Source organism: Melopsittacus undulatus, chromosome 5 (assembly GCF_012275295.1).
Source record: "Melopsittacus undulatus isolate bMelUnd1 chromosome 5, bMelUnd1.mat.Z, whole genome shotgun sequence".
NCBI lineage: Eukaryota > Metazoa > Chordata > Aves > Psittaciformes > Psittaculidae > Melopsittacus > Melopsittacus undulatus.
Window position 1 is genome coordinate 30,515,234 of NC_047531.1, and position 27,527 is coordinate 30,542,760.

Sequence of the window (27,527 nt, forward strand, 5' to 3'; positions counted from 1 at the left end):
GTACTCAGCAGGGTTTCAAATGCAATAGTTGTAATTCCAATTTTTTCCATTCATCCTATTTCCCAGGTTTTGGATTTAGCAACAGGCTTTGGGATTAGCTCTTGAGAGCCTTGAGTTTCAGCCAAACATGGATTATAGATCAAATAATGCTAATTGCAATTAATAATGTGGACAATAGTATTGTAAATTGAGACTTTACCTAGGAATTAATGTGTCACTGGAAGTTGGATGATGCTATGAGAAAACAAAATACATAATGAGGGACCAAAATATGAAAAAGATAGCATTTAAGCTTAATAATATTTGATCTGAATGGAGCTGAATGAAAAGTGATTTTGCCTAAAGATCATAAAATGATCATTCCATAACCATTCAGAAATTGAGGAAAAGATTTGGGACACATTTAGCTGCTGGTATCTTTTCTGCATGAGATTCATAAGGAATATTTGTTTAATTTAAATGCATAGCGCAAGTACTCCCCATCAAGATCTGGCCTTCATGTTCAGGGCACATTTGAAGCAAACTTCCCACTTCTCAGAAGTATATCCTTAACAGTGTGCTCAGCCAAAAAGCAAAGACTTTAATTTGCTTTTTGCTCTTTCACTTCCTATGAATATTTATTTAACAAGATAGAACCTGGAGTTCAAATATTTTCCTATAAGGAGAGCACCCTCCTCTCTGCGCTAAAGAATTACACAACCTCTGTATTTTTGTTGGTTGATTGTGTACAAAATGGCAGGGATTAAGCACAGGAGAGATTAAGTAAACAGTGATGTACAAGGGCCTGGTGCTTAAATCTGTAACTGCATAAACCTCTGCCCACACCAAGACCTGGATGATTATGATGGGACATGATCAACAAAATGTCTTTTTTATGCTTAGTGTCTTAGAATACAACATTCACGATTTATTGGAACAGTGGGATATGTAAACGTGTCATTTCTATGTTCACATCAGCTGTTTATTGCAAGGTAATTATAATCACTTAGCGATTTCCTGCACTGTTCCTGAAAGCCATTCTTTCCAATCACAGAGCAGAAATTTAATGTGTAAAGTTTTGGAAAATGGGTAAATTTTTATGCTAGGACAAAATCCTCACTGAAAATGAGAGTTTCTGAATGCTTAACCACAATATTTTAAGAAGTATGGTTTTTGCATACTTAATTCCATGTAAAATTATGTATTGCTGGTAGCCACTGTGTAAGCAGAAAAATGTAACTTCTAAATTAGGTGTTCAATTATTTTCTCTAGCATCATTAGATATAATTCTATGACTCCATGAGCTGCTGACTATATGGAAACATTTTCTCAGCCCTGTTACTATATATTGTTTTAAATTATTACAATGGAATTTGTTTATCCAAATGAAAATGAAAAGCAAATGATGAAACCAGAACTGTCCACAGCAGACTTTATAACAGTACTTCCAAACAAGAAGATATATATTGTGCTGATTCTGTCATTAACATAGCTGAAAACTGTCAAGGTTTATGAACAGCTGCTTCAAAAAGGCAAATCCTGATCTGTATTTTCCCTGATTCTCCTGAATGCAGGAGAAAATGGTGGATCAAATAATTACTGGGGAATTGTTTCAGCCAAGCTTTACAGTTGTTCACATTTCTTCGACTTTCTGTCCTCATCTTTTCCCCAGCCTATTATGGCAATTATGTTACATTCTAAAATTCCTGTAAAATGTAATATGATTCACTTTTTATAATTTACAGTGAAATACTGACTTGCATATAAATATTTAATTGATACTATTGCATATTTACTGCAGCTACACTGGAGTGCTTGGTTGAAATGAAAACACTGCATGTGTGCTGGATATAAAAATTGTAAATCTGAACTAGGGTAACCAGCATGTTTAATAAACCCTTGAATATCAATATCTGAAAACACTGAATGATGCAACAGACAGCAATGGCTTTGTAGCAAAGGTTTCAATTAATCTAAAATTCTTAATTATTAAAATGTTGTATTCTTGATGCACAGGCACCATCAGCACACAGGATCACACAGTATGGCAGAATGCTTAAAACTAGCAATCCCTCGTGGATGCTTTGAAAGTATGGTACAAACATGGTATTTCATTCCATACTAAGTACCAGCCAAAAACAGTGGAGATTTTGGAGAATGGCAGGTGACCAATGAAACTATGACAACGGTATTATAATAAATTCATATCCTGAAGAGCATCTGTACAGGCATTTGAATTCTTAGTGTAGCATGTAAAATATGGAAAAATCTATAAGCATTTTAAAGCCAAAGTTATGGTGTATTAAGCTGGGCTCACTGCCCCAGTAAGGTAGCTACACAGCTCCAGGATCAGAGCTGTCTGAAGAGGAGCCAGAATAGAGTCTGAACAGAGAAGGCACCCAAACACATCTGCAGCTGCTTTTGTGGCTCTAAAGGCATGCAATGCTTTGCAGGTCTAATTCTTGAACCTTTAGATATACGAGGCCCGGTTTCCTAATTCAGCGGATCTTTTCACAGTACTACCTTTTTAACACTGACATAATTTTTTCCTGCTCCTTGCAGAAATACCAAACTGGCAGACAACCAAATAGAAACTAAACCCAAACCAAAATGAAAGAAAGGAATCTTGGTAAGGCAGTGACAGAGTCTGTACTACATCTTACTGTAGAATATATTAAATTTGAAGTTATAGCACAACATTACCATCTTTAAAACCTTAAATAACCTCAGCTAGAAACAGCACTTCAGTTTCTGCAGTAATTTTTTTTTCATGCAAAGCCATGCTGGAAAAGAACCTTATTTAAAGAGTTTTAACTCAGTAGTTTTAAATTTCTTTGATGACAGAACACAGAATAAGCCAACAAAAGAAATAAAACCCTGCCATGGTATCTGATGCTAATATCTCCATAATGCCATTTCTTAGAAGTCTGAAATCTACCTGCTTTGTCTCTTTAAACTAAATACAGGAAGATTTCCTCAAATATACTTAAGGCCTGCAGTATGACTCACTTCAGTTTAGGATCTAGAGAGAAAGAAGAAATAACTGGTCTTGCAAAAAAACCCTCCAAAAATTATCAGCACAGAAAAAAAGCAACTGTGATACAAAAAATCATCAATAATAAAATGGGAGTTTTAGAAAATAATATTCTGGAGCAGAGGTAGGTTAAGTATTGCGTGAATGAAAGCAGGGATGGTTCTCCTGCTTACAGCTGGGTCAGGTAGATCTTGACAGATCTAACCAATTCCTCTGGTATCACTCTCTGATCAAGCAAAGGAAAAGAGAAACGCTTCAGGAAACTTGTCATGCAAGGAGAGGGGTCCATCCTACCAGGGCCATATTCATCCTCAAGCAAATGGCAGCTGTATTCTGAAGCAACCAGCTCTCAATTCCTTGGCAGTTATGATGACTAAAATGTGTTGCCTTGACCTAGGTGGCTCTCCTGGCAGCGTTGCAGCCAAATAGGAGAACATTCCTGGGTAAGACAACAGACTAGAAGACAAGTTGTCCATGGAGATGCTTTGCAGTGCTTTGGGAGAAGTATCCTTATATTGCAGGCAGCACTGGTCACAATTGCTGACTGTCACCAGGCTGCCGGAAAACTACTACAATAACCTTCCTTCTACTTGCTTGGATCTTCTGATAGAAAACTGAAGTCAAAGTGGTCCAGATATTTTCTAGACTAAGGTCAGAGAAAAATATCTGGGACAGTGATAAAAAAAAATCAATACATCTTGACTAAAGTGCTGTAAGAAAATACCTGCCTAGGCACAGAACTTGAACCTATGAAGAGGTTGTCTTTATCTCAGGTAGGGCCTCTTGTAGCCTCAAAAAAATCACCGTACTTTTCAAAACCTGCACTTTGCACATGGCCATTGTGCCAGTCAGGTCAAATTTCTGCAGATTCTGTCCTTCCTCACACAAATCTGAACTCCGACATGCATATTTTTATCACAACTTAGTGTATCTGTACTGCACACACACTGTTCTGTTGGGCATGGGATAACAGAGGGAGAAGTGACAAAATCAGGCTTTGTAATTGTTATTTCCAAGATAATAGAATCCAAGATACCTGAATTTCAGCTTTCTGTAGCTGCTGGGAGCACATGTAGTATAGACTATCCAGCCCCCGGCTAACAGAAGACCCTACAGAGTAGCATACAGTCTACTGCCACAACTAATCCACTGTGCTATTTGCTCACATGAAAAGAGCTCTGTTCTTGAAGCTACTGTTCGTGAAGCTGCATATATCTATCCCTGTGGGTAGAGATATTTCGGGGTTTAGAGGTTTTATTTGTTTGGGGTTTTTTTCGTTTGTTTTTTTTGTGGTTTTGGGTTGGTGTGTTTTTTTCTGCTTTTGGTTGTTGTTTTTTTCTAGTTTTTGATACAACATACAGAAAGTTATATTAATTTTTTTTTTTAACACTGAAAATTTGAGATGGGTCCCAGAGACTTGGACTCACTGCCCAAACAACAAGCATCACCAAAGTATCATGTAGAATGCAGGTCTTCAGAGCTACATTCTACTACAGCAAGATAAATCAAGAATCAAACTTCTCCACTTTGCCTTTTCTTCCTGAAATTCTTTGCACTAAACACTTTCCAAAAGAAGGAAAAATCCCACAGCCACAAGACTGATCTACAGAGCTTTGACTTATGCCAGAGTATACAAAGGCCTGTCTCTTCGTTCTCAGTGAGTCTACATGAAAAACACTCATAGTCATGTAACAAAAAGACAGTATCACAGTCCATATGAACAAAAGACATAAACTGATATTGCACAAGAAACCCAAGTTTTAATGTGTTCAGATTTTCAGGAGGATGTTTCTGCTATCTTAACATCACTATTTTAACAGTTGCTTTCTTCAGGTGTGTGTGTTCATGTGTTGAATTATATTATCTAGGCCAAAGTTTTGCTCTGTCTCCAAGTGTATAATAAGCTTTAGGAAGATAACTAGCACATGGCAATTTCTTCATACCTGAGATTTCTTTCAGTATACATTCCACGTTGGAATGCTCACAGAAAAGCCAACCTACTTATAAAAATCCCATTTTTCCTAAAAGCTCAAATGGAATGCAGAGAGTGAGATTAACATTGTGGTTTCTGCTTTGACTACTTGGTGGCATAAAGATACTGCAGGAAATTAATTAGTATATACAGCCACATGGGAATAATGTTACTCTGAGCAAGGATGCAAGTTTTTAAGGTACCTAGAAGACAGAGGACACATCTTCAAAGGGAACAGAATACAGGGTTATGAAAACCAGAAAAGGAAAGCAATAGCTGTGTATTTATATTCACAGTGACAGAAAAGGATACTGGACAAGTAGATCACCTATAGGTATATTAAAATTGGCCACTGGGCTTTAAACAAGTTTTAACCTATTCAAAACACCACAGTACTACAGAGTAGTTGAATCAGGTAATTAAAAGTAATAAGCAGATAGCAGATTATAATTCTTTAGAGATTCCATCAGATAATTAAATCCAACAGCTAAATAATAAGGTCTTACTGATTCTGTTACATGAGATCTACATAAAGCAACCTGACCTCTGCATAGAAATACTGTTAATTAATCTAATTCAGCAACATGCTTAGCAGGTAAGCAGCACCAAGTAACCAGTGATATAAATATAGTTAGCACATTTATCATATAAGCAGCCCCAGGCATTAATTATTTTAATGCCATTCCAGCTACTTTTCTGATACTGAAGACACACATTTAGGTTGAAATAGTGATTTCATAGTACAGTTAGGTAATAAAATTGATTTCTTGACACTGGATATTTACTTCTCAGCCGCGTAAGTGTAAAGGTACACAGTTGTTGTATTAGTTTCACTAGCACTAATAAGACAGTTTCCCTTGAGCTGCTGCTCAATATTAGTGGTGGTACAAATCTATAGCAATAACTTTAGCTTATGCTTTCACAAAGTTTAGGAAAAATCACTACAAAGAAAATCCAGTACCACATGCTTTGGACAAAGAAATGCCTTTTCCTATCATCATATATAGGCACAGGGAAACAAGCTACCCCCAGTGCTACAGAACTTGTGGCCACTGGCATATTTACTTGCTTTGGAAGTTGCCAGAATTTCGGTGAAAGCTCCATAGGATTTTTCTGGTACAAAAATTACTAGGTACTGTCTTATGCAAAATAAAATATATCCAAAGGAGCACCAGATGTTCTCACAATGTGTGAGGCAAGGTTTGAGACTGAATTCACCAGCCACCCATCTTTTCTGCCTTCATAAATGCTCTAAATAACTGCTCTGAGGCAGCTCAGGGACTACTGCTGTAAAGTGAGAACTTTAAATGCACCTCATGCTTCTGAGTACTGATGTTGTAATACTTATGAACAAGACTTAAGGTCAGGTCTAGTAGGTCTGCAACTGTTCAGGAGCCTCCAACCATGCCATTGGGCTGTGAAACAATACTAGCCAATTTGGGTAAGCTAGACTGCGTACCATCTATCCTTGGAAGATGCTAGCATCTCCTGTCACAGGGATGCATGCAGTAGGGTCTTCCTCCTTTCATATCATCACTCCTGTCCTTCTTCTGTACATACATGAAAATGGGGATCTAGCATCATGTCATCCACTATCATATTTTGTCTGGGAATAAGCTCTTTTGGGAACCACCTGCTGCCAGTCAGCTGCTGTGTGGCACATGAAGCTACAGCTCATCAGCTATCGCAACTGCAGTTACCCTGGAAGAAGCATCCCTACTGCAGATGCCCACTTTTAACCTTTATCTCTTCCGAACCATTGCCTCCTATCTCCTATGAGCTTTGGAACTATTTCTAGAAACAGCCTGAGAAGCTGGACTTGGAGCCACTCTGGGACTTGTGCCCCTGAAACACCCAAACCCATCAATAAGGGCTAGATCCACCACGAAATCCAGCTGGCAAGTAGAGAAAAAGCTTTTACAGCACTGTCTTCCAACTTCTGTGAGCTGAAGGAGATTAAATGGGCAAATACTTCTACCTACACAATGCAATGGGTATAGAAATAGCTTGGAAGACTGCCTGTGGTCCAGGGCTATCTGTAATGCAGGACAGATGTAGAGAAGGTCATTGATCTTCAGCATCACAGTGGGGAATTTAATTAGTATTATATAAAAAGGTAGAGGCAAATTAAGTCTATAAAAAGGGAGGTTGAAAAGATAAGAACTGGTTTAAATAGGGGTTGCTTTACAAATGGATATATAGAAAATAAATTAAACATGTTTATCTTCTTTCTGCTCTAATTAAGTAGGAAATTTAAAGGCAGCAGGTTTAAAAGTGACAGAAGTAAATTCTTTTCATAGGACCTGGGGAACTCAGAACCACAGAATATCACTGGGGCTTGACAGGATTTAAAACAGGTTTAGCAATTTATAAGTCTAAGGAGTGTTTGTGATAACTGAAGGAAAAATGTCCTTTAGATTGAGGTAATATCACAAGAAGAAACTTCTTCTTATCCAAATTAATCTTTAATTGCCACTCCTGGGTTCCCTGAAGCACCTGACATTGCTGGTGTTTATCAGCAACAGAGTGCCTATACTCACTGCATAACGTTCTGCAAAGCAAGACCACTAACTCGAATCCCCCCTCTTTCCCCCCCACCCTGATTTCTGTAAAGACTGTAATTCCCATTGTAAGAAAGAAAATTCTGTGTGTGTGTTAACTCTGTGATCTGGCAGCATGTTGTGGATTGTCTAGGTCAGTCTTTCACTGATATACACTCTATTCCCCAGGCTGCAAAAGGAATGTTCACCAGTAACGCTCTACCAGTCCAGCAAAATGTGAGACACAGAAAAGGCAATATGCAGAGATGCAGGATGCGGAGAAAATAAAACAGGAAGACAGAATTATGGGCCTGAGTTTCCTTCATATGCTTTTGTGAGGCTGTCCCAAATAATTGTCTTTGACAGCAGCAGGGAAATAGAAAACAACCTTTCATTTTTAGAACAAATTATATACAAACCTGGAATGCAGTTTTAAGGGTTCTATAGCTGAGTGTTTGATGTCTATTCTGTTTTTAAATAATCATGTTGAAGTTGCTCCTTAATGGCTATCCTTTGTGAGTTACAGAAATGATAGTCCAGAACCTTTTTCTTCAATCAATAGTTATATATAATATTTCAACCAATAGAGCTTTATGAAATTTCTGCCTTGGTAAAGGGACAACAAACTGTCAACCCAAGTTGCTCCTGTAGGTTAGGAATATCCTTTCCACTTCCTAGTCTAAAAAGTTTATTAATATTTGGTTTAGTGTGAGGTGTCCCTACCCAAAGCAGGGGGGTTGGAACTAGATGATCTTAAGGTCCTTTCCAACCCTAACTATTCTATGACTCTATGACTCTATTACATTTCGCTAAAATGTTCTATTGAGGGGAACATTCAACATTCACCAGACCGAAAATCTATTTTATTTTGATAATCACTTGGAGAATACACAAAACACTCAGATTCCTGAACAAATGGTAGAACAAAGCTACACAAATTAGTAACAATCAAATACATCTAAATCCACTCTACAGTTATGACAACTAAACAATTTGCTAACCAATTACATTAAGAAAACAAGACTGTGTGTGTCCACGTATTTTCTCTTTTACAATATTTTCCCAAACCCCAGAATTTTAAAGATTAAAATAATTTTTCCTGAGGGCAAACTAAGAATTTAAGAAACCCCACTGCAATTGTGTAAGCGTGTTTTTGAGACCTCACTTGGAGTATTGTGTACTATTCTGGTGTCCTCAACATAAAAAGGACATGGAGCTGTTGGAGCAAGTCCAGAGGAGGGCCACGAGGATGATCAGGGGACTGGAGCACCTCCTGTATGAAGACAGGCTGAGAAAGTTGGGGCTGTTCAGCCTGGAGAAGAGAAGGCTGCATGGAGACCTCATACCAGCCTTCTAGTATCTGAAAGGGGGCCTATAAGGATTCTGGGGAGGGAATCTTCATTAGGGACTGTAGTGATAGGACAAGGGGTAACAGGTTAAAACTTAAACAGGGGAAGTTTAGATTGGATGTAAGGAAGAAGTTCTTTACTGTGGGATGGTGAGGCACTGGAATGGGTTCCTCAGGGAGCTGTGAATGCTCCATCGCTGGCAGTATTCAAGGCCAGGTTGGATGGAGCCTTGCATGGCATGGTTTAGTGTGAGGTGTCCCTGTCCATGGCCCTGCCATGGGTTAGAACTAGCTGATCTTAAGATCCTTTCCAACCCTAACTATTCTATGATTCTATGATTCTTTGAAACAGCTCACCAGAAGCTTACAGTAGTGGTTCCAGGATTTCACAGTTTTTTTTGTTTTTTCTTACTGACAGTTTTACTTCCTGATAGAGAAATAAATTTTGGTACTAAAATAAGCATATTTTGGTCTGCTGCAAATCACATATCACATGTTGACTCTTATCTGAAAGTACATCACATGCTTGGGAAAGCAGGTCTCATGCATCTTAGGATACTTTTACCCAAACACTTCCCAAGCAAGCCCACTCTCTGAGTTTGATTTATTACATACTGAACTGCTTTATAGCATTTGACTGAAAACTCCAGAGACAGCCACTAATCTATTAGTGTACACACATATCTCCCACAAACTTTTACGCAATTAGGCCAGGCTATAAATTTAAACATAAGTGCTCATTATCTTAGCTATACAAATCTTTAGTTAATTTTCATACACTATTATGGAATATGGGTCAACCTCATTATTTTCCATCTACCGAGAACAATTCTTCCTTCCTGTTCATAAAAGCTGAATGCCATAACCTATGAATTAAAACACTTGTGTTTCATTCTACCTATTATTCTCATTTCTATGCAAGTTCCTCTAGAAACAGAACTTTTTGTTCTGTGCCTACAAGTTCAAAGCCTAAGGTGAAACTGCACACAAATAATTGTATGTGATTAAACTGGGACCTGGCAGAGACACAAACCCAACACAAAGAGTTCAACTCATGAAAAAACCAATATGAAAGCAGGTGCTTGGCAGTTTTGGTGTGACTGAGTCATGCAGCAGATGGGGGTGAATACTAAGGGGCAGGTCTTTGCTGACACATATTGTCCAAGCTCTGCTGCCTTCTACAGACCTGTCACAGTTTACATCAGCAGAGATATGTCCCTAAATATGGAATACAAAAAAAGCCAGCTAGCCATGTATGTGACTTAGAAGCAATGGCAAAAGGGAAAATATTGTAAGAGGAGTAATTTATAGGAAAGCTGCAAGCTCAAATTCCGGATTTCCTTTTTAGTTTCTGATTTTTTCTTTTCTGATGTGTAGATTTTAATTAATAACTCTGCCCATTGTTTGAGTTGAAAAAGTAAAGACTTTAGGATACAAACATGTTAAGCTTTATTAATAATAATATGAAAACTGTGGTGTTTTCTTAACAGCAATGAGTAAAAACGCTCCAAACTCTAGTATTTTTCAGTGGCATGTACAGCTGTGTACAGGCATTTACCAAATGTAACCCCTTACAAAAGTAAGACCCACATTTAAGAGCTCATTTTGTACAATTGTAGGGTCAAATCCTTAATTCAGAGGATTTTCCTCCGTTTTCACAGAGGTCTGTCAGCTATAACGATCCTATACACACCCTGAGAGGACTATTGATTTTAAGCTTTTGTCATCCTGGTAACAGTATGTATGTTTCATCTTCTCAAGGTCCAAAGGTTTAGGATGCTATGTGTCGAATCCTGTGAACTCCCTAGGTTCCTGACATTAGGTAATGGGACATATAGGTACAGAAGTATTGGTCACAGGAGAGGTATGTCACATAAAGGTAACAAGATGCAGCTGTGAGATCTTGTGTATCCCAGTTCCAGCAGCTAGAAGGGTTACCCACGTGGATGTGGTGGGTCTGTGCTGAGAAAGTCTGAGAGAGGAGCAGTTGGGCAATGCTCCTATCATCGATGAGAGCTAGTAAATGTATTGAAAGAATATGTGAGGCTCAGCACGTCTAAACTGGTTCAGAGAGGAGAAATTCATACCCCAGCCCAGGATGTGCTGTACTAATTGGAGTCAGATGGGACTTGTGGCTGTTATGCGATGATTCAACTGGAAAATACCATCACTGTGTATGATTTTGCAGTGCACCAGACCAAGCAACAAACTCTGGAAAGTGTGTAAAAGTCTTGGAATATGTCAACTTTTCTTTGCAACAGGGTAAATTGGCACTGCTTCTGATCCCAGTAAGCCAAAGCACTCTTGTCAGTATTATCTAAAAGCAGATCCAACTCACAATCACGTAATGAGCCTGTGACTGCTGTCAGACTGAGCTGACCTGCAGCATTTTTGATTTGTGCAATGACCCTGTCCTGCAAATTCTTAATATGACTAATTGCGAGCACAGGGTTATGCAGGATCGGGCCCGCTGTTTGTACTGAAAGAACCTCTTCACACTGAGTTACTGTGATTCTTAATTAACATGACCTTGTAGGTCATCATTTTCATTTAAGGGAAATGTCTAATGAGCACTCTGCTTGTTGTTCAAAAATAATTGGAACCACTTAAAAGCACTCAAGTCTTTACAGAAGTACCTGCCCTGCCGTGCCCCCACAGGCCTGCGACACTAATACCTTTCCTACAGGAACAGGAATTTTTCTTTTTCCTCTGACAAGAAAAAGGAAGACAATATGAAGCTTTGCAGACATTATCTGAGGGGGCTAATTCTTCCCACTCCCCCCTCCAATGTTGTTAACAGAAGCACGACTTCATCAGAGAACAAAAGCATCTATGCCCATTCCCCCTGCCTTGCCAGTTGCCTTATTCTGGACTCAGTAAAGGTTATTTTGTTGAGAAAGCAGAATCATGACATCAGTAAGTCCAGCCCAAGACAGCCTTTGTCATCCTGGCATCCACAGAGTGAGTGAGGTTCATTTCACATACCAAACCTCAGAAAAGCCACAGCAGCCACCCAGGCACAGGGTTTGTGGTGGGGCTGGCCTGACACCACTGCTGACAACCCACAGTTTCTGGAACATCACTGGCAACATCACTCTCCATGCTTAACTTGATTTACCCATCCTGACTTACAGGCATCTCAAGAGGGATGCTGCTATGCATTTCCAAGTCACTTAGTCCTCAGTATGAGGAATCCCAAGGACAGAGGGTGGTCTGCCAGGAGTGACTTCTCTCCTGGGAACTCTAAAAGTCAGGGAGCAGGCCACAGATGCATTCAGCCACATGCAACACACGCTGTGTACACAGAAAGCCCAGGTGTGGGGCATGCCCCATGTGGAAGGCTGGCCAGAATGGTTTTTCTCTGTGCCATTTCAGTAGCAGTGAGATAAGTTACATCCTTTCATTCATAAGATCTGATATTTTTGCCCATAACATGCAATCTCTATAGATGTTACATTCTTTCATTCATAAGATCTGATATTTTTGTCCATAACATGCAATCTCTATAGAAGTTTGTGTCTCAATTCTCATGCTTAATCTCAGGAAGTTCCACAAGAACAAACACCCTACACCCCTTCATCACAGCTGAGAACTATGAGAGGAGACAGGATAGCCCTGCATTGAGTGGAGTGGTAGTGGTGTAATAAATCATTGCTTTGTATCTTCCCTATTTCTTGGCCAAACTGTTTATTCTGACACCAAATACACTGTATTCTTTAGGTGCCCCACCAAATCTATCCCATGGTTGTTCCCATCCCTGACCCCAGCCTTACTTCTCCCTCTGCTCCTAAGATTACAGAGGACAGAGAATGCAACAAGGTCACAATTTTGGCTTCCTCTGAGAGCAGGGACCCTACCTTAAACTGTGCCTCCCAAGTGAGCAGAGGGAAGGAAAGAACCATACTCATCTGTCAGTGAGAAATTTCCCCTTCCCAAAAATGTTTCTGTTCAGTCAAACTCAATGTCAAGACATTTAGATTTTACAGCTTGCCTCAATGAAACCTGTTGCCATCCATCCCTGCAATGCCCCGTGTTAATCACCCTGCACCTCAGCTACAAGATTCTTGATTCCAACATCCTACTATGGCTGAGAGACCAAAATGTTACATATGTAATGGATTCATTCTTTATACCCCATAAATCAGAGATGATGACATGCTAATAGCCTCTGTTGCAACTGTAGGATTGAAATCACACTGCCTGTGGGAGGAAAGGTTGCAAGATCAAGTATATTACTCACAAATAGTTCCAAAATTGTTCCACCAGGTCAATTTACTGCAACTATTATAGTATCTGTCTTCTGTGTTCATATAGGCCAAGTGCATAACATCATCTAAATTATAGTTTTCAACAGAACAGTAGTTACAGCCTCTATATAGAATTAATTACATACCACAATGGTTAAGATATGAATTATTTTACATTCATTTATAAGGCTAAAAGAAATGTTATCACCTAAGAATAAAGCTACCTGGTACCCTTAGCAAACAGATACTCCTCTTCCGGATGTTATACTAGTATGTACTTTTACCAGTTGAAAACTGGTCAGCACACACAATTCAACAGTTAAAATTCATTTGAATTCTTCGGGAAAGTATATTGCAGCCAATCTGACAAAATGAGTCAAAACCGCTCATGATCTCCGGATAGTTTATTAAACCAGAAACAGAAGATTGTAATGGAACTGTCTGGTGCAGCATAAACATCAGCTCTGACCAATTAAAAATGTATATCATCGAGGCACAGACTTTCATGTTATGGAATAACTTTAGCGGGTTTCTCTCAAAGGCCGTCTCAACAGAGATTTGATGAGAAACAGAGATCTAATGAAGTGAGACAGAGAAATATCATGAGCATCCGGTTCTGAGATAGACATTACTAACATCAAGAACAACAAATATTAATTAGCTGTCCATAATGAAGTTTCAGCATCTCCTCAGCCTTACATAGGTTGAACTTCAGTACTGTTCATGTCAAATTGCGTCTCTCACATCATTATCTTTTTCACTTGCACTCTTTTGATGAGATCCCTAACTTTCACACACAGTGATTTTTCCCAAATGTCCTTTCCAGCTAGCCAGTGAGGAAGGCACCAGATCAGAGACATAGAATTTGGGCAATATATTTTAAGGAATCAGCTGACTTTGCTCTGTGGTTCAGCATTTGCCATCTGATGACACCTTCCTCATAAAAAATATTATGAACTGAAAGAATAAAAGTAGCATGGAAAAAGAACTGATTGTGCCCTTGCCCTAGTCTTGACCTCAAGTTCAGGGCAAGGCACCTAGCCTCTCCTGCTGCTATATGCTCTCCAGCCTCATGCCACCAAGTGCCCTCCTCTTGCTGGCGATATCACTTTCCTCTGCATTCTTGGCAGTCAAACGTGGTTCTGCTTTCCTTCCTCAGTCAGACACACTCTCAGAAGGGACACAAACCGCCTGCAGGGTACTGGGTTTCTAGATTCCAGATAATTATTGGTGCTTTGCTGAGATCTGGGTGTGGAAGGTTACTAATGTATTAAAGGAGTGATGTAAGGCTGTCTGGAGGACAAAGAGATTAGATCAAACTTAATTAATATAAAGGATCACAGGGCTTGGAAGAATTTTTCCTTCTCAGAGGTAACCAGAACCATACATTCACTAACGTTACTTTCAAAGAAAACCAGTCTCTTGCTGTTGTTATAAACTAAGGCAAACCTACAATTTTCACAAAAATAATGTAACTGGCCCTTAAAATCTAACAGCTCCATGGGAAGGACCATTGACCATAGTTAATCAATGCAAATCTGGAATACAAAATATGTGATAGACATATTAAAAAATAGCTTCCAGACACAGGTATAAATAACTCCAATTAGGAAGAATCTCATTGATGAATTTGGAGAGTGTGGGACAGAGGTTACTCAGGGGGTTGCGACAGCGGGATAGGTGTGGGACAGGGATGCCCAAGGGATGTGATGATCATAAATCTCTTTGTAACAATTTCTGAATATACATATCACTATAAAAAAAAAGGGATCAAGTAAGTTTCTCTGTAATTTGTAAAGTTTTGTAAGTTCTTCTGTGAGTTCTCTAGCCTCAATACATAAAGGGTTGCATAACTTGCTCTCTTTCTCCATTTCAGTATCTGATGTGTTTTTCATCTGTGCTTCTCACGTGGCTTTGTCAAAGCTGCAAACATGGAGGTGGAGACATGCTTTCTTAGGCTGTATTCATGAAATCTCAACTGACACTTTCTCAAAGGATCAAACACAACTCCATAGCTCTCGAGGCTTGACCCTGCCAGAGTTGGAAATCAGCAGAGACTTGCTGGTGGGCTGAGGCAAGTCCCAAGTGCACCCAATTAAAATTCACCCACCTCTCTGAAGGGAAAGCTGACATGAACTTATCTCTGAGGGGAATTATCCTCTCTTGGGATCCTGCATCCTCAGTTCCGAGGCTTCTAGGCTGAAGAAATAAATGTTGCCTTTCCAACATATCAGAGATTTGCTAAGCACGTTGCAAATGTTACTAATTCTGGCTTATCAAAACTAGGACTTCAGAATATCATACAAGTTGTCCAGCTCATATCAGTCAGACTCTCAATGAGTAATGACAGCCTGGAGGAGTAAAACCTGAAGATTAAGGACCAAACACTGCCTGGTATTTTCTTCTTTTCTTCTCTTACACATTTGAAACTGACATTGATTCACAAGTGGAAAAAAACCCCAACAATCCCAAACAGCAAACCAAACAAACCCAACCAGAATTGATTTAATTTTGTAATTACATATTTACATACTTAGTTTTTGTTTTACTCACTTGCAAAATACATTCTCACCTAGGATATTTCATTTGCAAGACTGAAAATGAAAGCAACTGCCATGTGAAGAACATTAAACCCATAGGTGTTTAATGTTGAAAAAAATAACTTTACTATTTTGATGCATTTATCTTGGACACAATGGTAAACTTAAAAGCTGTGTATATTTCACAAGAGCTTTTGTATCTTCTACCTGAACTCTACAAGGAACTGAAACTAACACTGGGATTGGTGCTGTGCAGAATCTGCACTGGGACTTTACCACAAAAAGATAGCAGGGGGCTCAGGGTGGAGCCTGGAGAGCAAAACGAGGCTTAGGGAAGTTCTTTGAAATTTGCCAAGGGGCAGAGTCCATTGGATTTTAAGAAAACAGGGATTTGAAAACTGGCTTCCCGCCACAGCTGAGCTTCCTGAGGAGGGTGTGGGGTCACAGCATTCACCTGCCTGCCTGTGGACTCAGGGCTGGGCTGGGAGCTCCCAGGTCCTCAGCTCCAACACCGTGATTCCTGGGACTGCTCTCGGCTCCTTAGGAATAAATAAGATGCTCCCTAAATATGGAAATTAAATGGAAATATTTTTCTAGAATAACAATTTTTGAAAAGCCATTCTTAGTATTTTTTTGGAAGACTTTCTTTAAACTTGCCATAAATAGTGTGAAAAGAATACATTTGTAGATTATAGGAAAATACACCACTCAAAAGCCCCCGGATATCTATTACAAGGCAATCAAAAGGTGCACAGTGCTGAAACATGTGTGGAAGGTAAACACAGACTGTCCAAAAGCTTCAGCCCTTAAATGATCTCCTTTTCCAAACCCTAGGCACATGTCATAGGAGACAGTTTTACTGGCCTCAAGGGGCAAATAAGAAGGCTCTAAACACACTAAGAATAATTTACGGAAATCTGGCTTCTTTGTAAAAGCACAAATTTCACGTTGCTCTCTCACACCTACAGACTGTTTTCCTCCTATTTCCAGGTTTTACAAAAATTACTTCTCATTGTTCATATAAATACAACTGTACAAAAGGGAAGTGGAAAGTTCATGCTGTAAGATAGATGCGATTCATACCACAGGTGATCTGATGCTAAAATTGTCTCAGCTGATTGCAGAAAAAAACATAAAAAAGCTCTTTTTCAGGAGCAAGGTGCTACAGAGTGCCCAGAACTTGTGCTGACCTTCTGCACCTGTGATTCTGTGTTCTGGAAGATGGAAATGGATTTTCTGTTGCTAAATGTATGAAGTACCAGAGTGCTGTTTGTTCTATAGCTTGTAGATTTACTAGAGCAAAAGAAATGAGAGCTTTAGTCAAATGTGAAGGCAGGCCTCCCTTGTGAGATTACAAAATCAATCAGCTCTTGTTTACTGTACATTGACAGAGTCTCCTGCTGTGGCTAAGTTGCAGAGACTGCTAAACCACTAAACAACATTACTGAAAACCTTATCTAGTTGGCTGAGTGAATTTAGTTTTCCCCTGACACACAAGTAGCTTTCTCACTGGTGTATGGCTGAGCCAGTGTTTCAGTGTGGGGTGAGAAAGGAGCATAGGCGAGAATGGGAAAAGGTCCAGAAAGGCAAATGTGCATCCTTATAGCAGAGCACTGAAAGTTGGGCTGTTCAGCCTAGAGAAGAGAAGGCTGTGTGGTGACCTCATAGCAGCCTTCCGGTATCTGAAGAGGGCCTATAAGGATGCTGAGAATGGACTCTTTATCAGAGACTGTAGCAATAAGACAAGGGGTGATGGGTTTAAACTTAAAACAGGAGAAGTTCAGGTTAGATATAAGGAGGAAGTTCTTTACTGTGCAGGTGGTGAAGCACTGGAATGGGCTGCCCAAAGAAGTGGTAAATGCTCCATCCCTGGCAGTGTTCAAGGCCAGCCCGGACAGAGCCCTGGGCAACATGATTTAGTGTGAGGTGTCCCTGCCCATGCAGAGGGGGTTGGAACTTGATGGTCTTGAGGTCCTTTCCAACCAAAACCATTCTGTGATTCTCTGATTCTTCAAATGTTTCAAATTCATTCCTTGGGGCCTAGTGGAATGAGGACCAAACATTGAGAAGGATCTAGTGACATCTCTTTTGAAGTTATCCAGTCCTGAAGGAATTCTCATTTTCAGTGAGGAACTGGAGTATAAGAGATGGAGTTCTTCCCCGCTTCCCACTTCAGCCTGTATACTGGAATGGATGAGATTTGAGAACATTGGTGTGTCTTTACCCTTGGCATAAATGCTGTGGCCTCTTAAAGACCACCCTCACATCTCTCTGCCAGTTTTATCAAAAAGTATCCCTATTATTAAGCTGGGCATTTGGGTCAGGAGTGCCTAAAAACATGTACCCTCTAACAAATCATCATGAATGATTTGTGCATGTGTTTCATAATATATTTATCTTTCTTTGCTCAATTTTAAACTCAAATTTAATCAAAACTTCTACAGAGCATTTTTCTTGGATTAATTTTCACTGTTTGGAATAGTAAACTGGTAGTATTTCCTCAAAGGTGAGAGGCTGATGATGCTTCTACGGGCATAGCTGTCCACTTAGATTTAATATTTTTGTGAAAAAAAAGATGGTTTCTATTTCTGTATGTAGTCACTGGATTAACTAGTAAAGCAGAAACATTGGTGTATTTTGCCAGTGTAAATTGTAATTTTTATTTGCTCTCTGATCTGTGGTTTTAGTCTCATAATGACAAGCTCAAACAACACCTTACCATTACCCTTTATGGAGTGTATTAATAAAGACTGCAGGACATGATACAGCAGGTTCACCAAAGCAGAAAAACAAGATTGCTTGTAATGCACTTGAATGTTTTTTTGTGTAGTATTGACAGCATAGCATACCACCTATCATTAACAACCACTGCATAGGATTTGTTTTGTGGGGTTTTTGTTTTGCTTCTTTCTCAAGGGAGATTTTATCTCCAGTGTTTTTAACAAACACGGTTTTCTTAAATACACTGAATTCTTCTCTAAGAAGTCCACTGTGTGTCCTTTAAAATCTATTCATTCAGGCCTATCCAAAGCAAAAGTTCAGATGGAAAGCTTTCTGGTTTTGTCATCCACATAAAACAGGGCCCTTACTGATGCTGGACACAAATGTCAAATGAGTTCTGTTTTGTGGTGATGGGTAACTAACCTAGAAGCATCAGTCATTAAACATCCCATATGCCTAGGCATGGAGAGCTAGGTCTGCAAAGCAGTATTTAATAAAACCTGTAGTTCTGGGCTACACTATCTAATACTGTGCGCACAGTGCTTAAAGAAGAATGCACAATGTGATTTAAACAGCAGGCATTATCAATATGTCCTTACTCAATGTTTACTGAAATTTCCAAGTTGCTTTGCTTCAGAGAGAATATCCAAACAGCAAGGCCTACAGGCTATTTGCTTTCTCTGCATAGTTCAGGACAGTAGAACTATAACAGCATCTGACAAACTGAATTTCTATACAGAATGAGATCAGCTCACCAAAAAACAAATTTATTACGCCAGTTCCAGTTAAACATAAAAAGGTTAGAACCATTGCTTTTCAATCCCCCAGCAAAGCTGCATGATAACCATTCTGAATAAAATCAGCATTTTTAAAGATGAAATCAAGAACAAAAATCAGTGCTGTCAGTATTGCCTTGGTTGCGCAAACTTAAAATAAGTTTTTTAACTCTTGCAATATCCTGAGAAAAAATTATTTTTTTCTGCTCTTTTATCCAAACCAAAACTTCTTGCATAAGTAGAAAGCCATATTTATCTTTTATTTAGAATACATAAGCAGAAATATTCTGAATCTGTGTCCTGGGTTCAGCAGTAGCAGTCATTTTGCTCCTTCTTAGTAGCTGGTGCAGTGCTGTGGTTTTGACTTTCGGCCTGGGAACAGCACTGATAACACCAATGTTTTTAGTTGTTGCTCAGTAATGTTTACTCTGACCAAGGACTTTGTGAGTCTCATGCTCTGCCAGGAAGGAGGGGAAGCAAGGAGGAGGCAGAGACAGGACACCTGACCCAAACTAGCCAAAGAGGTATTCCATACCACAGCACATCATGCTGAGGATCTAGAACTAGGGGCAGTTATCCAGAAGGACTAGATCACTGCTCACTTCAGGCTGGGTATGAGTCAGCAGGTGGTGAGCCTGGTGTATTCTCTTCCCTTGTTATTTCCCTTATCATTATTATTACTGATGTTAGCAGCAGTGGTTTGTGTTATACCTTAGTTGCTGGACTGTTCTTAACCCGTGGGAGTTACATTCTTTTGATTCTCCTCCCCATCCCTCTGGGAGTGGGGTGAAGAAGGTGGGGGGAGTGAGACAAAGGCTGCATGGTTCTGATTTACCGGCTGAGCTTAAACCACGACAATCTGTTTCTGTGTATTTTTTTAATACTTTTCCTTTTACTATGTTAGTTCTTTGCACTGCTGAATCAAAACCAAAAAACACAACAGAAAACCCAATAGATTAAAAACCCCAGTATTGAATTAGTTGTTCATTATTAGTAGCTTCTTGTAATTAGATAGATAACTTTTTTGTTTCTTCTACAGCAAGTCAATTCTGTAGAGGAAAAGTTCAAATGAGCATGTCAAGCTGCTAAAAATGAGCAGTCACTGTTCAGCCATCAATGCTTATAGCTCTTTAGTAGCCTGAATCACTACATTCTTGAACTGATCTACAGGAGAGTTATAAAGTGATTTCTTCTATTTTGCAGACTTTGTGGAGATTTCAAATTTCAAAATCTAAAATGAGCATGAGAAAAGTCATAATGGAAAGTCTATTTTTTTAATGGAGTAAGCCCTTCAATGTTTTTGCTATAAATTTTCTTTTACAAAGTATTGACAGTAAATATGAAGAAGGCAAGAGGGCTTTTTAGCTAATAAATCATCCTTTATACAACTCCTGTCGATCATCTTCCTTAGCATTCCTAGGCCATTTCCCTAGGAGTCTAGCGACTTGATTAGATTTGGGGTTCTGAGACTGCAGTCAAGAAGGGCACATATCACCTCCAGACGGCTTACGTAGCATGTATTCTAGTGTTAAAAGTGAATGTAGAAATATCCATACTTTAACAGCAGCTACACAAAGGAATGGATTAATACTTTAGATAGAAAAACAAAAAGAGTGGTAAACGAGAGAAAATTAATTTTAAGAATAATGCTACTTTCCTTATTTTAAAAGCATTGACAGTTCTTGTATTTAGAAACACCTTTTGTAATTCTTTGCTATTGTCTTTTATTATGGATTGCATTTTGTTTCATCTAAGTGAAAGAATATAGAGGAAACTATGAAGTGGTACTTTATACTCATTAAGGCTTCCTTGAAGAAGATGAAATCTGAAGGACAAATATAAGAATTTATGATTCTAAAAATCAGAAATATTTAAAGAAGCCTAGGGATTACTTAAAAAGTTTGAGGAAATGAACTGGAAATGGTATGAATACATTATGCATAAGTATAATTTTCTCCTAAATCTAATAGCAAGAAACTGTATTTACCACATGTAATCATTATGGTGATTGCTGGATCATTATTTGTTGTAGTTTTGGTATGAATTAGTGGCTACATATGAGGGGTGAACGAGACACAAATCATATTCTTCTGATGCCCATTTTCCTATATGAAAGGAGATTGTTTCAATGAACCTTGTGTTTCATACAGTGGCAAAAGATAAAGGAAGCAACTTAGAGCCACTCTAAGTGTTGGATAACTGCACTATGAAGTATTAACTGGTCAAGACGTCATTTAAAACAAGCTGGCATATATTGACATGACCTTGCTGGATCAAGTGCCTTTGATTAACTCTCAAGGATCAGAGGAAAAAAGTACACATCCCCTTTGAAAAGTCAACTTTGAATTGTTCATACTGTTGAGCAGCAGCAGATGAAGGTTAGCTCCCTGGAGGGTGCTAGCAGCAGGATTAGGGGCAAACAGGTGTAGTAAATTTAACAGTTATGATTTTTTGTGGAGTAGACTGCATATGCATATCAGACAGCTTCATGACATCCTCCATACATAAAATATGTATTTGGGTGTACTGGGCATTGCTTAAAGAGGAGGAAGTTAAAATATATAGCCGTAATTCCTTTTCCCAGCTTTTTGGGGTATTTGGGGTGAAAGGTACTTCAGCTGTATAAGGTTATGTTTTGTCATTAAACTTCCTAGCATTCATCACTAAACATCCAGCATTTTTTACACTGTCATAACAACAGCAACAAAATGTTCCTTGTCACCAGCTCTTGAAGTGAAAGTTTCATGCCTCCTTAATTATAGACTTTGCTATTTCTCAAGCCAAACCCTCAGATCCAACCACTATGCTCTGCTTATCTGGATTCCCTTCCTTCCATTAGACAGGCCGCTCTATGTTTCATCTATCCCTCCATCCCACTTTCCTCCATCCCATTTTCCTTAACAGTAGGGTGAAATTATGTGTCAAGTGTACGAGCAAATATATCTTAATTTAGATTTATTCATTATAAATTATTTCAGTTGTATTGCCATCAGGATTCCTTAATCTTTACAGAGGTAAAGAACAAGGAGAGTAACTCACCACATTACCAGTCTTGGGACGTTCTTTGCAGTTTACATATATACGGTAGGCAGGATCTATTTGGATTGCCAGAAATTCTACGGATATTACTTCCTATGTAAATGCAACACGCCAAATTTACTGAAGAGAACAGAGAGATGGGCTCATGCATATCAGTCAGGCCAGGGTAAAGAGTGAGGTTCATAGTTGCTCTCTCTGTTGATGACTTAAAACTGCTTTCCCAGATATGCTCTGTGTACCATATAATGGCTGAGCTGAAGCTGAGTGTTTCAGACCATTTGGGGCATACTGAAAACTCCCCTGAAAAGAACTAATGGATATATCTTTTTCTCAGGAAGTATTATATTTGGTGGCAATAAATCTAAGATACTAATTCCACCTTTCCCCACGAGGAATAATACAAATTCTATAATTTGAAGAGAAATGGGTTGTAAATATAGCCATAGTGAAGCTCATTCTTGTGTCTTATAGGGGGAAAAGGTGAATACAAGCTAAAGGAATATTCTGAGTTTGTGGTAAGCAAGCATCTACACCTGAATGCACTGCAGTTGAATTACATGGGACTTCTGCAGATGATTTTATTAGGAGCAGAGCAGCTATTTCTCTGGAATGATGCCAGCCCCTAGAAAATATCTGGTATCTGAAAAAACAAAAAAGAGTGAAGGGCAACAGTTTTGGGAGCACAGTTACAGAGTCAGAGCTAAGTGCGAACAGTCCCCACCTGTGTCAGTGAAAGCAATAATCACATTTCAACAGAAACTTCCTTGCTAGGCTTTGTTCAAAGAATAAAGGCTGTCAGCATTATGGCATACTGGTAACAAAAAGAAAAAAATGACAGAAAAATCACAAAGTTGACAGAAACACTATGTCTGTGGTCCCTGCAGACAGCACTTGCTTGTTTTCAATGAGAAAATGGAAAAGTTTCCATTTCATTTAGAAAAAGGTCAAAATCATACAAATCAGATGATAAGGTTCTAGTCATCAATGAAACAGATCTTCCTCCCCAGCATAAGCTGCAGTATATCTCCTCCTGAATGAGCTTGTAATAGAATCCTATTGAAGTACTTTTATGTATCACGTATCTTCCCAGGAATTCCCCCCCAAGACCTCCTCTTACGTAGGTGTCTGCATAATTAAACTCTCTTTTATGCCCCCCCCTGGTGCTGCAGCTTGTGGGGGTCTCCCCAGCCTCAGCTGACAGGGAGAATCTGACCTTTACGTAATGTGTTGCATGATCACTCATATCTGACCTTTACACAGGTCTGCTTTTATCAGAGAAAGGAGAGGCACGAGACTATGGGGAGCTGTGATACAAAATTATGAATGCATTTATGTGTTGCATTCTGATTTCAGTTTCTGATTCTGTAAGTGAAATAGCTGGTTTCATCTTGCACGACTTTTTACTACCTTAAAAGGCCTCTAGACTCTCTTTGATTATTTTGTCCTCACTGTTTATAAATTGGAGGAGATGGAAGAAGGCAGCATGACTTCTACTTTCCTGTGTTTGAAATGCAGGAGTCCTGCCTGGCTTAGACTAAATCAAGTGAAAGGCCATGGCACACATGTTGATGATTTTGGATTGCCTGTGACTGGCACCGTGCAAATGTGCATCAAGGCAATCAAGACAACACTAATTACTATTGAGACATAAAAACTTCATTGTTTTTCTTCATTCTATTCCCAAAGACAAATTGTTCATAAACAACATTTGAGGTTAACACAGCTATGTGAATATATCTATACAAATATTGGATCAACCACCAATTTGACTACCAGAGAGTGGTAGTTTAATGACCACTACTTAGGCACTACTGAAAACTTTCCCTTGGAATTCTTATTTTCTTTAGACTTTAATACAGAGGTATAATTAATGGATAGCTGTCACAGCTGCTCTATCTGGTGATTCACTGAAAGACATCTGAAAAATAAAACGTATTGCAGAAGTGCCAGCTGCAACTGGAAAACTGGAAAAATGACATGTTAAATTATTAAATGAAAAATGATTGACTATGCATTGTAATATGCATTCAGATGAACACTAAGTTACTGAATAAGTGTTCACTGCAGTTAATAAGCTGGTACAAAAGACCTGGTCTCCAAAACTCTCTGCACTTCCCTGTCACAAGTTTTAAGGGCAGTTCTATACTGCAAGTCTAGGTCAGAGAAGACAAAACATCCAGTGTTTGTCCACTTAATAAAATCCTTTGCTTAAGCCAGGATGCCTTTTTCAATTATTTGATGAAGTTCTTTCCCTTGGGATGGTGAGGCGCTGCCCAACTCAAATTGATTCGCAGCTGCATTTTTAGATACTCTGTAGAGAATAAAGCACTCCTAGTGAGTTAAACAGAACCTTGAGGTACAGTCAGATGTTTGCTTGTGCAACAGATTCAGACATGAATGCCTGAATGCATCGTTCAAGGTTTACCAAGTTAACTATCCCCATCTTTAGCAGAAAATAGGACTGATTGCACCATGAGAAGCAGGTGAATAACAGCTTAGAAAGCTGCTTATCTCTCTCTTTCATCCACCTAAGTAAAATGTGGTAAAAACATCCAAAACGGAAGTGTGCAAGCACTTAAGAGTCAAATTTCAATGCCAAAATATAAAGCTAAGCTGTTTTTATCTTCAACCAGATTTGCAGCTAGTGTTCTCTCAGATGAGAGGATATTACTTAAAACCTGATCGTTTCATGAGTAACCCAAGCCTATGACAATTACAAAACTAAATTGCTGAATAGTGGTATCTGTAGCAGCACAAAGATTTTGGAGCTGCTTTCTACTGCTAAACCACCCCAAAGACTATGTCTGACAATAGCCACATGATAGTTTTGGCAATTGCAACCACAGAAGAATGTGTGGGCTCAGGCTGTTCCTTGGGCTGGAGGATGCTGATGTAAGAGACTTTAAACTGTGGATCAAATGAGCTCAAGGACTAGATGGTTAGGACTTGCTAGAGCTTAGGACCAAGCAGTAAAGTAAACATGCCCAATGCTTTCGGAATTAAATATAATACAGGCATAATTTGCTCCCCCCTTTGATTACACGGCAAACTTTCACAAAAATTACTGTATTGATTATCAACATCGTAACAGAAAATGCCTAAATGAATAGCTTCAATAGCTTTGGATGTGCCATTACCTAACAGCCAAACATGCGACTCTCTTTTGCCAATTGACAAACTCTAAATTCAAATTTACATTAATTGCCAAGGTCTGAATTTAAATTTATATTATTAACTTTATATAATAATACCTGCTTTGCAGCTGATAGCATTTATTTTGGCCTTGATAGAGCAAGAGCAAAAATAGACTGTAGTTCTTCTTTTCTTGGAGGGTGATAATACTGAAATTAGAGTAGTTAGCCTGATAAACCAGGGTAATGTTTCTGTTACTTTTAGACAACCTAAAGCCAAACAACTTTCTCAAAGCAATGGAACTGGAAGGCAGCAGAATTAAAGCCATCCTTCAGGTCCATTGAGTGAAAGTCAGCTCTACATGCCCAACATGGTGATCATGCAACCTCCTCCCTTACCAAGGGCCTTTGTATCTGCCTGAGGAATTTTATGAGAAGAACAACAGCATGTAGGGAAAAAAGTAATCAGTGAGAGAACAGAACAATTTACATACAGACAAAAGTACAAAAGGCAAACTAATGACATCTGCAATGGGTTGTACCTCTCTTGGGTCTGTGTTGGGGCAGAGGAACTTGCTTGCTGAAACCCAAGGGCAGGCTGAAGAATTAGGGGTATAGAGTATTGATGAACTCCAAAGAAAGAGTAATGATGGGCAAACATCTAACTAAAGACACATAGGAAGAAAAATGGAGATTAATAAATAAAAGAAAAATTGAGAAAGCAAATAGGCAGAAGTTATTAAAAAGGAAAAATGCGTGAGAAAGCAGGCAGGGTTTACAATACACAGCAAAAGAGAAATGTCTGAAAGTTAAACTGCTGTAAAAAGAGGAAATTAGGGCAGAATTTAATAAGTTATGCAAAAAGAATCTATTTCCGTCCTTTCTCGTTCTGTATAGAACTTGTCTAATTAGCTCTGTATTTGAGGCCTTCAGTTTTGCATTTTAGCGATGCATTTATAGTGGGCTTATTTGGGGTATTACACATTACAAATACTAAATAAGTACAATTCTAAGTGGTTATTAGCCCACATGCCAGCAAACATTGAGCCTCTGACACAGTGACATTATGCAGATTAGCATACACCTGTTACATACCAATACATCATTAGTGGTCAATCTGCAAATATTTCAGCAGCCACCCCTGAGGAAGATAAAGAACGTGTCGTATAGATTTTCCTTCTCTAAACAGGGGCCTCGGTAAAGTCCATGACAGCTAATCTGTGATCTAGAACTGGCATTGATTACTCCTGATTTAACAACATCTTTAAAGCCTGATAGCCTTTATCTGCAGAGCTATCAGTCTGATGTCTTTAGCATGTGCTAAGACCACTTAAAAGGTGAGGAGGGTAAGAGAGATGGAAAAGGAAACAGGATGAATTGAAATGAGGTAAAGAAAGGTTATGAGGCTGATACATATTTCAACAGTTGAAGTAACCCTCCAGTAAAGAGGAAAGAAAGTTGGGTTTTTTATACATATTAAATTACCTCAAAAAAGACAGGTTTAAACTCCATTTCTGAAGATATATCTAATAAGACTTAAAGAGAAAAAATATCCTAATAAATCTATGACTATCTGTAAGCACATTAAAATGTTAAAGCTCCAAAATCCTCTTAAAACAACCCAAACCCAGATGTATTAATAGTAGTGCCCTCGTTGTTCCTCTAACCTTATGATTCCAGTGACACTGCCTGAGGGCAAGCAAGGGTACCCATGAACTTCACTGTGTTTTATGTTCTCAGTTACTACGGGGATTTCCTAGTCTGAAATTGCAGGATGCAGGTGACCTGGTTTTCAGCACAGGGTGGCTGAGCCTGCCATGCTCTGCACAGCCTTGCTGGCAGCATGCAAACCCGGATGCTTATTGCTGGGCACAGCATCCCCCTTCTGCACTGCAGTGACTGCCTAAAATGATGGATCACTCTAGGGTCTCTCTCAAGCCTGGCAGCCCACATCTACACTCCCAGCAGCAGCTTTGCTCCTCCATCTCAATGCTGGTGTAGTGAAGGTTACTGAAGCTGGACTATAGAGTAGATTCTTGTGAAAAGAACCATTGAAGCAGAATTCAGAAGTGAGAGAAAAATTATGTCTGGGATTATCCAGGCAGCACTTACCAACAGACAGCCAGGGTGGAATGGGTAGGTGTTCCCCATACAGCTAAATGTGAATGGGGACTTTTAAGCACAAAAATATCTGAGTCAT

General features: G+C 39.0%; 1 protein-coding gene across 2 annotated transcripts in view; it reads right to left on the reverse strand.

The window, feature by feature from the left end:
• Positions 1-27,527, reverse strand: part of MAGI2 (membrane associated guanylate kinase, WW and PDZ domain containing 2) — a 724,927-nt gene that overhangs the window by 175,951 nt on the left and 521,449 nt on the right. The gene's annotated exons all lie outside the window — the stretch shown is intronic.